Here is a 13,559-nt window from a genome sequence, read left to right on the forward strand (position 1 = left end):
TTGTTTGAAAAATTTTTTTGGATACATCACTGTTTACTCACGAGGGCACATTTTAGATGCAAATTTTATAGTATGTATTAATATGGGAATATCAGTTATGTATGTGTGACATGTATATGTATATGTGTAATGTGATAGAATCATCAACACTATCTATACATGGTATTTCAACAATTAACTCAGTCAATTGTTTGTTTTCACTTGTTTATTGTAATAATCAGGCAACCTCTCTCAAATTTGTCCAACTTCATATTTATAAAAAAAAATTCAAACCTTTTTTCCAAAATTGCCCTGGCGCTTGTACATCCTTAATTAATTTTAAAATTCCATGGTTGTTTCCTAACCTTTTCAAGTATTAAAAGGAGCACTCTATATATATATATATATTACATACGTAGGTATACTATAAAATGGATGGCAATATATAATAATATTATATGTATTACATATATATAAATATAGGCAAGGTATTTGACGCTTAGTGACCCAGTTTTTAAGTAGGGGTAGTGACCTGTTGGCTATTATAAATATATATATAGTACAGTCAGTGAGTGTATTATATGTATGTTGTTCTAACAATGTATACGAAAATGATATCGTCGTAGATAGCGGTTTGAAGCGTACGTACGTACGAACGTATGAACTGCCGCGCGTTTAACTCAACTAACTTACTATATCTACTATAGCTGCACATTAGAAAATGAATGACGCATCCTATTAAATAAACTAAATCAAATATAATTTGCTTAACTCTTCTAATACACTAGTTCTAATAATATCTATATACAGGGTGTCTAGCTAAGGAACAGAGTGTCTAGCTCTTAGATCATATATTTTAAATAGATAAGCCCAGTGTATACCAAGTATGTATATTTTGGCGTCACAGAGTAGATTAACAAAAATGAAAATACAATATTCAAACAGCTGACAGAGAAAACACCATTTTGGAGGCCTGGTATTCTCAATGTGCATGATCGTATGACCGGAATCAGCTGCTGCAATGATGTGTTTATATTTCACATTCACAACTGCATCATAAAAATTTATTTTGTTTTAACGTTCAAACGAGTAATATTGTTAGATATTTTTGTGTTAATTCTATGAAAAAAAATTTTTTTTATGGTAAAATGGTAATTCGTACAAAATATACTGTTTTAACTTTATTTAAAAGTGATATAATCTTATTTTAAATACGCTCCAAGATATTATGTTGTATATTAAGACAGGCGTATTATGACCAGGCCTCGACATTTACTATCCTTGTCAATCTACTTTGAGACGTGGTTCTCACTCTGTTGACAATTCCAGTAGTGAATTTTCAAAGGTATATGGAAAACTTTTTCATTATAAGGTTTACGAAAAAAATTTCTTCTTTATAATAATCTCTGCATTCACTTTTGACATCGAATATACTGGGTGTCCACAAATTGACTAAGTTCGATAGGAATGTTAATGATTATTTAGAAATGTAGACCATTTAGAACAAATTGTAAATAAAGGAAACGGTTATTTTGTCTCAACGTATCCACCTTTGTGTTCCATACATGTCATTGTTCTTTTACAAAATTGCTTAAATACACTCATACCTCGGCCCGGGAGTGATTCCTTGAAACGTTTCCCTTATTAACTATTAAAAATGGTCTACATTTCTAAACGACCATTAACATTCCGAACTTTCTCAATTTACAGACACCCGGTACATTCGATGTCAAGAGTTAATAGCTGAATGATAATATTTTTGAAAGTAGAGCTTTTTATACCGTGCATATATACTAAGATAACATATATGTAATATGCAAGGTATACTAAGTTTAGTCCCAAGTTTGTAAAGCTTAAAAATATTGAAGCCAAAATTTTGCTATAGGTATTTTGCATAGAATCACCTAATTAATCCATTTCCGGTTGTCCGTGCGTCCGTCTGTGGACACGATAACTCAAAAACGAAAAAATATATCGAGCTGAAATTTTTACAGCGTACTCAGGACGTAAAAAGTGAGGTCAAGTTCGTAAATGAGCATCATGGGTCAATTGGGTCTTGGGTCTGTAGTATCCATCTTCAAGTAATATTTAAAATATTTTTACAGCGTACTCAGGACGTAAAAAGTGAGGTCGAGTTCATAAATGAGCATCATAGATCAATTCGGGCTTGGGCCCATAGGTACCATCTTGTAAACCGTTAGAGATAGAACAAAAGTTTAAATGTAAAAAATGTTCCTTTTCAAAAATTAAACAACTTTTGTTTGAAACATTTTTTCGTAAACATCACTGTTTACCCGTGAGGGCGCCAATTAGGCGCAAATTTTATATTATATTTGAATGTCAGTTATGTATGTGTGACATGTATGTATGTGTTATGTGATAAAGAAATCAACACTGACTATACATGGTATTTCAACAATTAACTCAGTCAATTGTTTGTTTTCACTTGTTATAAAAAATAAATTGTTTTAAACCTTATAATAAAAAAGTTTTTAATATATAGCCAAGTTAGCTAGACACTCTGTATATACAGGGTGGACCAATTTAATATATTATGGCTAATAGCTCGTTTTGTAGTTAACCAGTCATAAACTAACTTAAACATAAGTTACTGAGTTTGGTTGGGGACATCATGTTCTGACATCAGATTGGACCTAGTTCTTCCGGTTTCTTTAATATCCAATTAAGATTCTAATATATAATTCTCATAAAAACTTAACATTTTTTTCGAAAATCAGTAGCTTACGGAGGAAATGCGACTTAAAGATATGTCATTATTGCATTTAAACCGAAAGAAAGAAAACATGTTAGCTACAGGAAATACCCCCAAAAGTTGTCAATGAGAATAAAGAACATTTGCTTGTGTCCATGATTTTGATCTGATATTCTAATTTCAAGGGTATTTGTCTTGACCTTCAATTGATTTTGAAAATTAATCGAGCTTAAATGTAATTAACTCAATTAACGAATTACATTTAGTATCATTGATAACTTTTTCTCTGGCTATCGTATTTTTTTTCGATTAACTGCAATAATGACATATTTTTAAGTAGCATTTCCATCAAAAGCTGACTTTAATAAAAAAAACTTTTTACCAAAAGAAAATCGACTTCAAAAGAAAAAAATTTCCAAAACAAATTAAAATGCACTAAAAAGTAAACAAATAATGATAATATAATGGAGTTAAAATTATTGTTATTTTTGGAGTCAGTGTTAGCCATGCTAATGTAGCAAACTGTTCTGTCAGAGTTGTTTCCTTGGCTGCCACCGACTCCAAAAATAACAATAATTTTAACTACATTATATTATCATTATTTGTTTACTTTTTAGTGCATTTTAATTTGTTTTGGAAAAAATTTTCTTTTGGAGTCGGTTTTCTTTTTGTAAAAAGTTTTTTTTATTTTGTGATTTTTAGTGAATCTGAAGTACACTTACTAATTTTTCACTAAAAAAAGAATCATCGAAGTGATATTGAGTTATTCGTCCTCTTGTCGTGCATACTTAATGCAAATTTGAGACTTTTATGATTTTCTCATGGATGCCGTTGTCAGAACTACACCAAAATGAATTGGGACGAAACGGGAAGCACCAGCTTTCAAACAGATAAAAAATCATCAAAATCGGTTCGCCCAGTCAAAAGTTCTGAGTTAACTAACATTAAAAAAAAAATACAGTCGAATTGATAACCTCCTCCGTTTTTGTTTGAAGTCTGTTAAAAAGATGTTTATATATACTGTGTTATAATATTTTAATAATTAGTTTCATATTTCCAAAAAGCTATAAAAATCTTATTTTACTAGACATACTTTTTAACGAACAAGCGTAAAATTTTATTGATACAATGATGTAACTTCCTTGGAAAATCCATTAAAAGAAATTCTCTGACAGAAATATGTATTATTAAACCCGAATATCGAAATACAACTTAACATTTTTGAGCCAACAATTTTTATATTCACAATTTTTGCCTTTTTGACAAATTTTTTAATTACGAAAGGTAACTGCTTTAAAGTCATCAGTTTGAAATTTTAACAGAAATCGTAACCTCACGAAACTTCGAAAGACTTTTCGATGTAATTTATTTGTGGAAAAAGAGAATACTACAGATTATAGAGAATTTTTTTCTGCATTAAATTACAGTAGTATTTTTTTTATCGGGTCAGTATCACGTACTAATATTTATTAATTGACAAAATAGGTTAAGAATAATAGAGTGGCAACAAACATAGCGTTTACACCTTTACGGAATAGGATCGTAATTCAATAATGCGTATTGATAATATGCAATGTAGTATGGGACTCAAGAACATATACTGTCGAGTTGAGCTTGTACTTGAACCATACAGTATTGTAAATAACGCCATAGTTATGGATATTCCGGTAATATTATCAGAGTTTTTGAGCATCTGTCCATATACCATATCAGCATTGTAATAAACGCCATGCATTTCTTGTCATGTATTATATTATATATATACTAGCTGTTACCCGCCCGCTTTGCGTGGCGTAAAATATACCCGCTTTGCTGGGCAACATTCCCACTTGCACCCCTCCCTCCACATTTCCTCTCGTTGGATAACATTTTTGTAATGTACACGTCATGCTCTTTTATTTGATACCCCACTCAGGTATATTTGTAAATATTCGATATTTCCTTCCCACTTTCTCGCTACACCTTTCTACCCTCCGAAGGTTAAAAAAATTTCTAAATGTAATTTAAAACATTCTGACCAAGTTTTGAACTATTAAAAGCCATAATTTAAAAATATGAATTTTTTATTCATGAACACCCCCGCAACCCCCCTTGTGGGTGGAATTTCGTAAAATCCGTTCTTAGCTGACCTCTACTTGGCAAAAGGAATATTCCTGCCAAATTTCAAGTCTCTAGGTCTTATAGTTCCAGAGATATCGTGATGAGTGACTATCTATATAGATCTATAGAAAGTCTCCTATATATATGTATATAGATATATCAAAAAAATAAAATAAAATAAATTAAATTCCAAAATCCACTGTCTTGAAATCAAAGTTTTCGTGACGTTGTTAATAGCTCTTTTACTATGACTCAAAAAGTTATTGAAGTGATATTCATTGAATCATTGCCACCATATGACTTGTTTATTATTTGTCCTCATTAATAAAATAAAAATAGAATTGGAAAATTCTACGTAAAATTTAAATGAATTTTCCTTGTCTCCCTCTAATAAAATTTATTGCATGGCCTAGAAAAACATTTTACGCGTTTATATAAAAAAAAAAAAAAAACATACAAAATTAAAATAATTATTCCTCCCAAAAATAAAACAATTATAATTTTTTTTTGATTGTAGATACGCGCGTCTGACCTTAATAATATAATATTTTAATCATTTAAAGGTTTCGGTCAAAAACTGTTCATTTTCTGGGACAAGTCATTGACCTTTTTTAATGATTTTTTTTTTTTTTTTATAATTTAATTTGATATAAGTAAGTACACAGTGTTATGTTTAACGCACGTATTACTTATGTCTTAAAGTTGGACCGGGAAGTGGCAGAAAAACATTGGTTGTTACTCCGATTGGGAGTTTGAACGAACTTTTTTTTTGAAAAAAATAGAAAAATCATAGTTTTATACCAATTTATTATAACTCTAAAGTTACAGACAGTTTCAAAAGAAGTTTTCTAAAGAGAAATGAAAACGCCCGACAAAACATCGTTGTGACGTAATAATGTTAATTGAATAACAATTAATAATTAACATTATGACGTTACACGATTTTTTACGAACATTTTTGTTGATCGGGCGTTTTCGTTTCTCTTTTGAAAAGTTCTTTTAAAACTGTCTAAAAACTAAGAACTTGAAACATATCTAAGAACACACTCCATTATTTGATTTGATTTTGAAGATCATCGCCAATTTTTAGATTTTTCGGGTACGGAAACCTAAACTCGCACTTGAAATATAGCTAAGAACACTTACCATTAAATTACCTTTCAAACGAAACAAAAAAAATCAAAATCGGTTAGGTTTAAACCAGTAATTCAAGCCTCTACGTTGAAATAAATTATAATTATTCAGTATTTTTATCTATATTGTTATTCCATATGTGACTGACACTACACTTGACCAAAAAAGTGTTTTATTTTCCGTTATATTAAGAAAACTTTTATGTTAACGGTTTTAAGTTTTAGTATAATTTTGTGGTTAATTCTAATAATTTACTTTTATCCATCTGTAGTAAAACATGTACTCATGAAACTTATATAAACTGCTATATTATTTATTTAAACAAATGCAAATGTGACTGACACTACATACAAAAGGAAGTCGTATTCGAGAGTGTTTTTAAACTTCAAATATCTTTGCAGGATTTATGATTTTAAATTATATCTGGGGTAAAATTACATAAAACAAATTATTGAAAAATGGTAAAATAAAGAACCTAAGTATTTTAGAATTAAATTTATTAGAAAAATAAATCGTGAATGACACTACAGAACAAAACGTGACAGGCACTACCGTCACTTTGGATTGCAACATAGTTCTATTTTGAGTTGTGTAATTTTTATGATACGTGCTTCTAGAAAATCGAAAATTCTTCGAGTATTGATACTAGTGGCCTTTCTTTTGAAGAAGTCTCAGCAATATGAGTAGGTATAGTCTATAAAACGGATTCATGATCTATTTTATAAACTTTATATCAGTCTATTTTGTAAACAAACATTCAAATATTAATGCCAACAAATTATCTCGTGATTAGATAAAAACAAAATATATATCGAAATTTTATTAAAAAAATTAGTGTCGAGACTCTAAATTTAGATATTTTATATGTTGTTTACAAGTTATATATACTAATTAAAATTATCGGTTGCACAGAAAAATATACGTTCAAATTTTATACACTGGAACATGTTATATGACTTCAAAAATGATGTTAAATAATTAATACGCCAGTAAAATCTTACAAAAAGAACAACTAAAATCACAAAACGCGATGTAAAGCTACATTTTTGATATGGGGCTGTGAAACCACGTTTTGCAAGCAAAAAAAAGTTGTAATACCGACGTAATACGTGAAAAACTGAAAAATTTTCTGACTTTTTTCAGTTTTTGCACTTCAATTCAAAAGCTATGAGCTTTGGGCATTATTTACTAGTATCATTTTGAAAATATAGTAAATATGAAACAATTGAAGCCGACACTCAGTTCCGTATGTCATAGTTTTTGAGACATGATCCTCAAAAAATGCTAATAATAAACAACTTTTGTTTAAAAAATTTTTCGTTATCATCATTGTTTTTTCGTGCAGGAGAAAATTAGAGCAAAACTTCGGTGTTCTCCAAAAATATAAAGATAGTGATATGCAAATTTGTACGTAGCTTCAACTTGTGAGCCTTATGAAAAATTTATGAAAGAAATCAAATTAGTTTTCTTGAAAATACTTTGAAAAACTGAAAAAAAAATCCCATAATTTTGCAGTTTTTTACGTATTACGCAGATAGCACAACTTTTTTTTCCTTTCAAAACGTAGTTTCACACTCCCTTAAGATGTCCAAATCACATACCAAAAAAGCAGCTTAATATTTCCTTTCAGCCGCCATTTATAATAGTTGAAAACTGCTATCAAAATTTTTAAAATTTTTCGAAATATTTTCTAGTAAACTTTTTTTGTTTTTATTCAAAACAATTTTATAAGACTCGCAAGTTTAAGCTCCCCACAAATTTTCATTTCTCTATCTTTTATATTTTTGGAGAAAGTAGACGCCAAAAAATTTTTTCAAACAAAAGTTGTTTATTTTGGAATAAGGAAAATTTTTTACATTTAATCTTGTGTTCTATCTCTAACGATTTAACATAAGCATAACTGAAATATTTAGGATTTATGAAATATTCCAAGCATGATATCTCAAAAACTATAAGACATACGGAACTGAGTGTCGGCTTCAATTGTTTCAAATTTAGTATACTTTAAAAATGATATAGCAGCTTATGCCGAAAGTGCATAGTTTTTGAATTGAACTGCAAAAACAGAAAAAATTAGGAAAATTTTTCAGTTTTTCACTTATTATGCAAGTAGCACAACTTTTTTTTGCTTGCAAAACGTGGATTCACACTCCCCTAAGGGGTCCTAATAACATACCAAAAAAGTTGCTTTACATCGCTCTTTGCGATTTTAATGTAGGATTCGACTGGCGTATAAAGGAAAATAAAATTTTTGTTCGATTAGATAGATTTACACAAAATGATTAATCCGTAAACTTTAATTGGAAAATATTTTTATTATTACTATTCAAAATATCTAAAAAATTGATTTTTTAAACTTTATGACATCATAAAAATCCAAAAAATTTGATTCTGCCATATAATTCGACTAATTTTGTGTCATTCTTTTCAAATATTTGGTCAAATTTAACATATCTTCAATAAATTTCGAAAATGAAGTATCATGGTTCCACATTTGGTATAAAGGTTAATATAAACGAATAACTACTACAAAAAATGAAAAATATGGTCCAAAATTAGTCGCTTTCAGAAAAAAAAAAAAAAAAATTCATGCAAATACGATAAAATTTGGAAGAAATACCAAAAAAATTGATTTTTTTAACTTAATGACGTCATAGAAATCAAAAAATTGGATTTTTCTCTATACCACACGCAAATTTTATCCAATTTGGATCAATCAAGTATGTAATTCGACTAATTTTGGGTTATTCTGATATCTGATATGTGTGATATTTTTTTAATTCACTTTAAGTAAGATTGAAACAAAAAAGCAGTCGAAAGACCTTGGCGTTTAAAATTTGTATACAAAAGTTAGTAAACAAACCATATTAAATAAATAATAAACGTCGAAAATTCTCTTAAAATCAGTAAAAATCAGAAATTTCTTTTTATTTTATAAATTAAATAGCTATCTATCAATACAAATAAATTACATAATCTAATGAAAATAGTTAACTATTACTATGATTAGCTAATACATAGTTAATTTTTTCTTGTAGAAGTAAATAAAAATAATAGATAATTACGAATAACAACTTGTTACCAACAACAGATAACAGCTATTAGTTAGCCGTGAGCCTCTAGAGAAATGAAGAGTGATTTTAGCGAATTACTGAAGAAAATGTAGCTATTGCTTTTGTACTGATAATGGAATTTTGAAAACATTTCTTCAAATATTCATCGATCCTACCTAATAGATGTAAAAATAACTATCGTTAAAATCTCTATATATTATAAATGCAAAAGTAAGCATGTTTGTTTGTTTGTTTGTTACGCTTTCACGCTAAAAATAGCGAATGGTTTTTAATGAAACTGTACAGAAATATAGTTGATATATCAGATTAACACATGAGATATAATTTATAAAGACATATTAAAAAAAAATTTAAAAAATTTTTAATTAATTTAATTTGACATTACCATAAATTACAGATTTCTGTTAAAATAGTCAATACAAAATATTTCACGGCCATCTTTTCTGATATACTCAATGAATAATTATGACTATTATACATTTATAAAAAAATAGAAAACTTTACATATATTTTACTTTTGTTTAACAATCCTTATCATTATTTCGAGTGTTATAGAAAGGGGATAAGCGAGAGCAATCTTTATCAATTTTTACTTTTAAGCAAAGCGAGGCGGGTGTGTATCACTCTAGTTTATATATAAGTATATATCTATACATATACATATGTATCGATATGTTTATGTGTCTGTAAACTCTCTAGCGATCGTAAAATCCGATTTGAATAAAATTTAGTATCAAAAAGGGTTTTGGTATTTGAAGGTCAAGTTCGTTAATGCGAAAAATGGACAGATAAACAAGACTTGCGGGGGGAGAGGGTGTGCAAATTAAATAATTTTCAAAAAAAAAAATATTTTTGTATTTTTTGATCAGTTTTAAGTAAAAAAGTACTCTTGTAATTTTTTCTCTAGCCGCTTAGTTTTCGAAATAAAAATTAAAAATACAATATTCGATTTTACGAAAAATGTATTTTTTTTTTTATATCTGAGGGAATTCGCTTAGTTAATGCAGCCCCTGCGCTACGAATTTTTTTTTAAATTTTAATTCCAGCAAATAAAGAGTTCTATGTGATTTTTTTCTCCACACAAAAAAAAAACGTATAAATAAATTTACATTTTGAACCAATGAACGAACAGTATGTTTGTTGTGAAAGTAGGAAGTAATATTGTGCTAAAGTGTATAATATTTGTAGTGAGAATGATTGAGCCTGTTTGGAGTAATATTAGCTTAGCTTGTGTATAGCTTATAGTGATGTGGAGAGTTCATGTTTATTTGTTTGCTTGTTAAATTCGCACCGCTTCGATGCAGCAGAAATGATGAAATATTACTTTTTTTAAATATGATTTTAGAAAGTATTTTAAAGTCAACTAAACATTGCTGTTTTTATTATTACAGCGCAAATGAATGATTGAAGAATTATATTTTTAATTTATTTATACAGAGTGTTTGGGTAACAGTTCTTGAGATAAAGAGGGAATCGTTGATTTTTTTTTTGCATTTATTAATAGTTACAAACAGAAGAGAAAAATTAAAACTTATAATATAAATAACAATAAAATCAAACAAGATGAAAGCCATCAAAGATTTATTTGTGTCTCTTTCTAGTTAAACAGACAGTAGTCCTTATGGCAAACATGGTATGTGACGTCAAATACCATGTACGATCTCTCCGCCTAATACTTATCTAATTTGTAGTTTAAAATGCACTTTTTGTCATCTAATTTACGGTATTTTTATATTTTGTTATGAAAAGCAATAAAAAAAGGATCAATATTCCCTTTTTCATAAGGTCTCCAAATTGCCCAGAAAGATTAAGTATCAGAAAAATTGAAAAATGAAAATTTTCGATAAAATATTCTCGCGTTTTACTATGAAATGTTTTCTCATTTTACCCAACTCTGAAAAACTTCTCAGCTGCCCCTCGAAGCAACCTAGAAATTATGGCATTCTAATCCGTTATCCAATTAACTTTGATCCAATTTTTTTGTAATATGCCAGTAAAAGTTTCAAAATTTCTTTAACTATTTCTTTTATATTTTAACTTGAGGCAAAAGTACAGTGTTTTTACTGTGAGCTGAAAAAAGTGCAAAATTTATAATTTTCCTGCAATATTTGCAGATCTTTTGATTTTGGAACTTCGAAATAGAGCAGTTGCAATAATTTTTTTCCCACAAATTCATATATAAATGAAGGGATAATTCATTTAAAGTATATTTTAGTAATTTTTTAATATATTTAATAATATCTAATGCCATTGTTTTTAATAATTATTATTTACTCCCGTTGAGGCTGTGAGCCAATCAGAATCACGTTTAATTCACATTTTTCGGCTTATTTCTATGGCAAAGAACATTATAATATAGTGAAAACAAGTTGAGAGGCAAACCATCTATCATTCTGCAGGTTATTTTATTATTTCTGCGTACGGTGGCGTTCCTAAAGCGATGTGGCCACTGGCGTTTGAATTTATAGTTTAGAAAAATCATTTTCAATTGTAAAATTACATGAAAAATTACATTAAAAAGCATGCAACTTCTCTATTGCTGTAAATCATCCCAAACACCCTGTATATAATTATATAGAATGTCTGTTATGTAATTAGTTATTACTTAGTTGTTGTCAATGGGAAATTATTGTTTTGGAAAGAGAAGACATTGACCCTTCATTTCTAATTTGTTTGTTTTCTGGTTTTAAAATTAATTTTTAGATAGGAGAAATTAGATTAGTTTAGAGAGAAGGTATTTTTTTGTTTGTGAATTCAAGTTGAATGGTATTGTGAATTTAGTTTGCACTTTAAAATACCATTGGCCCTCATGAAGTAAAAATTACAATCGAAGAGTTTAATGAACTTTGCACGCAAAAAAATCTAATTCGATAGGTGATCAGGAAATTTCATTCGATATTTTCTTAATAAATTTAAAAAAAGAAGATAATCTAATGTGTTGAATTATAATTTATAAGTAAAAGTGAAAAATCGGATTTTTCAGGTCTGTTTTTAGGAGAAATATTTCAAGCTCGTCAAACAAGAGACCTGCACGATAAATTTCAGATTTTGGATTCATGACCACAGTACTTTGAAAGATCTTGGTTCTAGTATTTTTCTTTTCATCTCACTAGGGAAAAGTTAGAAAACAGAAAGAGAAAAAGGAAGGAATAAGATTTAAAAAATTGTTAATAATATCTATTTATGTATTTTAGCTTCCAAATTTTCTTATCGATCCTTTTTGCTTAGGAATTCATAAACACAGGAATTGATTATGGTTCAATTCAATTGCCAATCTCAAATATACAAATTTAGCTTCCATATGGTTGTGACCGAAAAGTAGTCGATAGTTTGACTTGAAATTTTGACCAATCGTATCATTTATATCCAAGAGTGTTTGTACATACTATATCAGGTAGTTTCCACGGATACGGGAAATATTTAAAAAGGGTTGAAGTCATATGTAAATGTCAAATAGTTTCGTTTAGGATTCATAGATGGCACCATATTGATTCATAATTCTATTTATAATTTCGTTGAGTTTCGGTTAGTATTTATAGATGGCATGCATTGGATTATAACTCTGATAATAGTTTAATAATAATTACTACCAGGCACAGTCATAGCGACGCGTAGCCGGGTTAAGCTAGTGATATTATAAAGGCACAAACAGGTGACGGAGTATTTCATAAACTCACCATTCTTTGACTAGTATTAAGTTTCCACCTAATCAATCGACATTAAGGGGATATTCTTCTGATCTAGAAGCCTAAATTGTTGGCATTTTTCAAACATTATAAAAAAATGAGCATAATTTTGTAGCCATTTTTTCATATGATATGTATTGACATTTTAAAAATCATAAAAACAAGTGAAAACAAACAATTGACTGAGTTAATTGTTGAAATACCATATATTCGCTATGGGAACTGATTCTAGCGCTGTCTAGTGGTAGAAAATAGAAGCTGTTTATGACAAGTCAAATTTATATTAGAACCACATAAATATTTGATAATGTCATTTATATTTATTTCAAAACTTTTATTATTCATTATGAATAACTTTTGACACGTTCGTACTCTAATTTCTGTTGAAATTTGACTTGTCATAGACAGCTTCTATTTTTTACCACCAGACAGCGCTAGAATCAGTTCCCATGGCGAATAGAAAGTATTGATTACTCTGTCACATTACACATACATACATGTCACACATATATAACTGATATTCTCATATAATACATACTATAAAATTTGCGCATAATTTGTGCTCTTACGGGTAAATTGTGATGTTTACGAAAAAATTTGTCAAACAAAAGTTGTTTATCTTTTTATAAGGATTAAAAAAATAGATCAACTACAACAGATAAGCCACGATTCAAGTCACTTTTACAATTTCATATAACACCTATAATACCTCTTACTTAGATGCATTGCTTAACGAATGTACTCTGTCACACTCGTGATATTTATATGCCTAGATGTAAATCGAACATTCTGTATACCCGCTGTTTTTTTATTTTTTTTATACAGATGTAATATAACATATACACACTGTATAATTTATAAATAGTGAATATG

The sequence above is a fragment of the Chrysoperla carnea genome, chromosome 2 (genome assembly GCF_905475395.1).
Source record: "Chrysoperla carnea chromosome 2, inChrCarn1.1, whole genome shotgun sequence".
Classification (NCBI taxonomy): Eukaryota; Metazoa; Arthropoda; class Insecta; order Neuroptera; family Chrysopidae; genus Chrysoperla; species Chrysoperla carnea.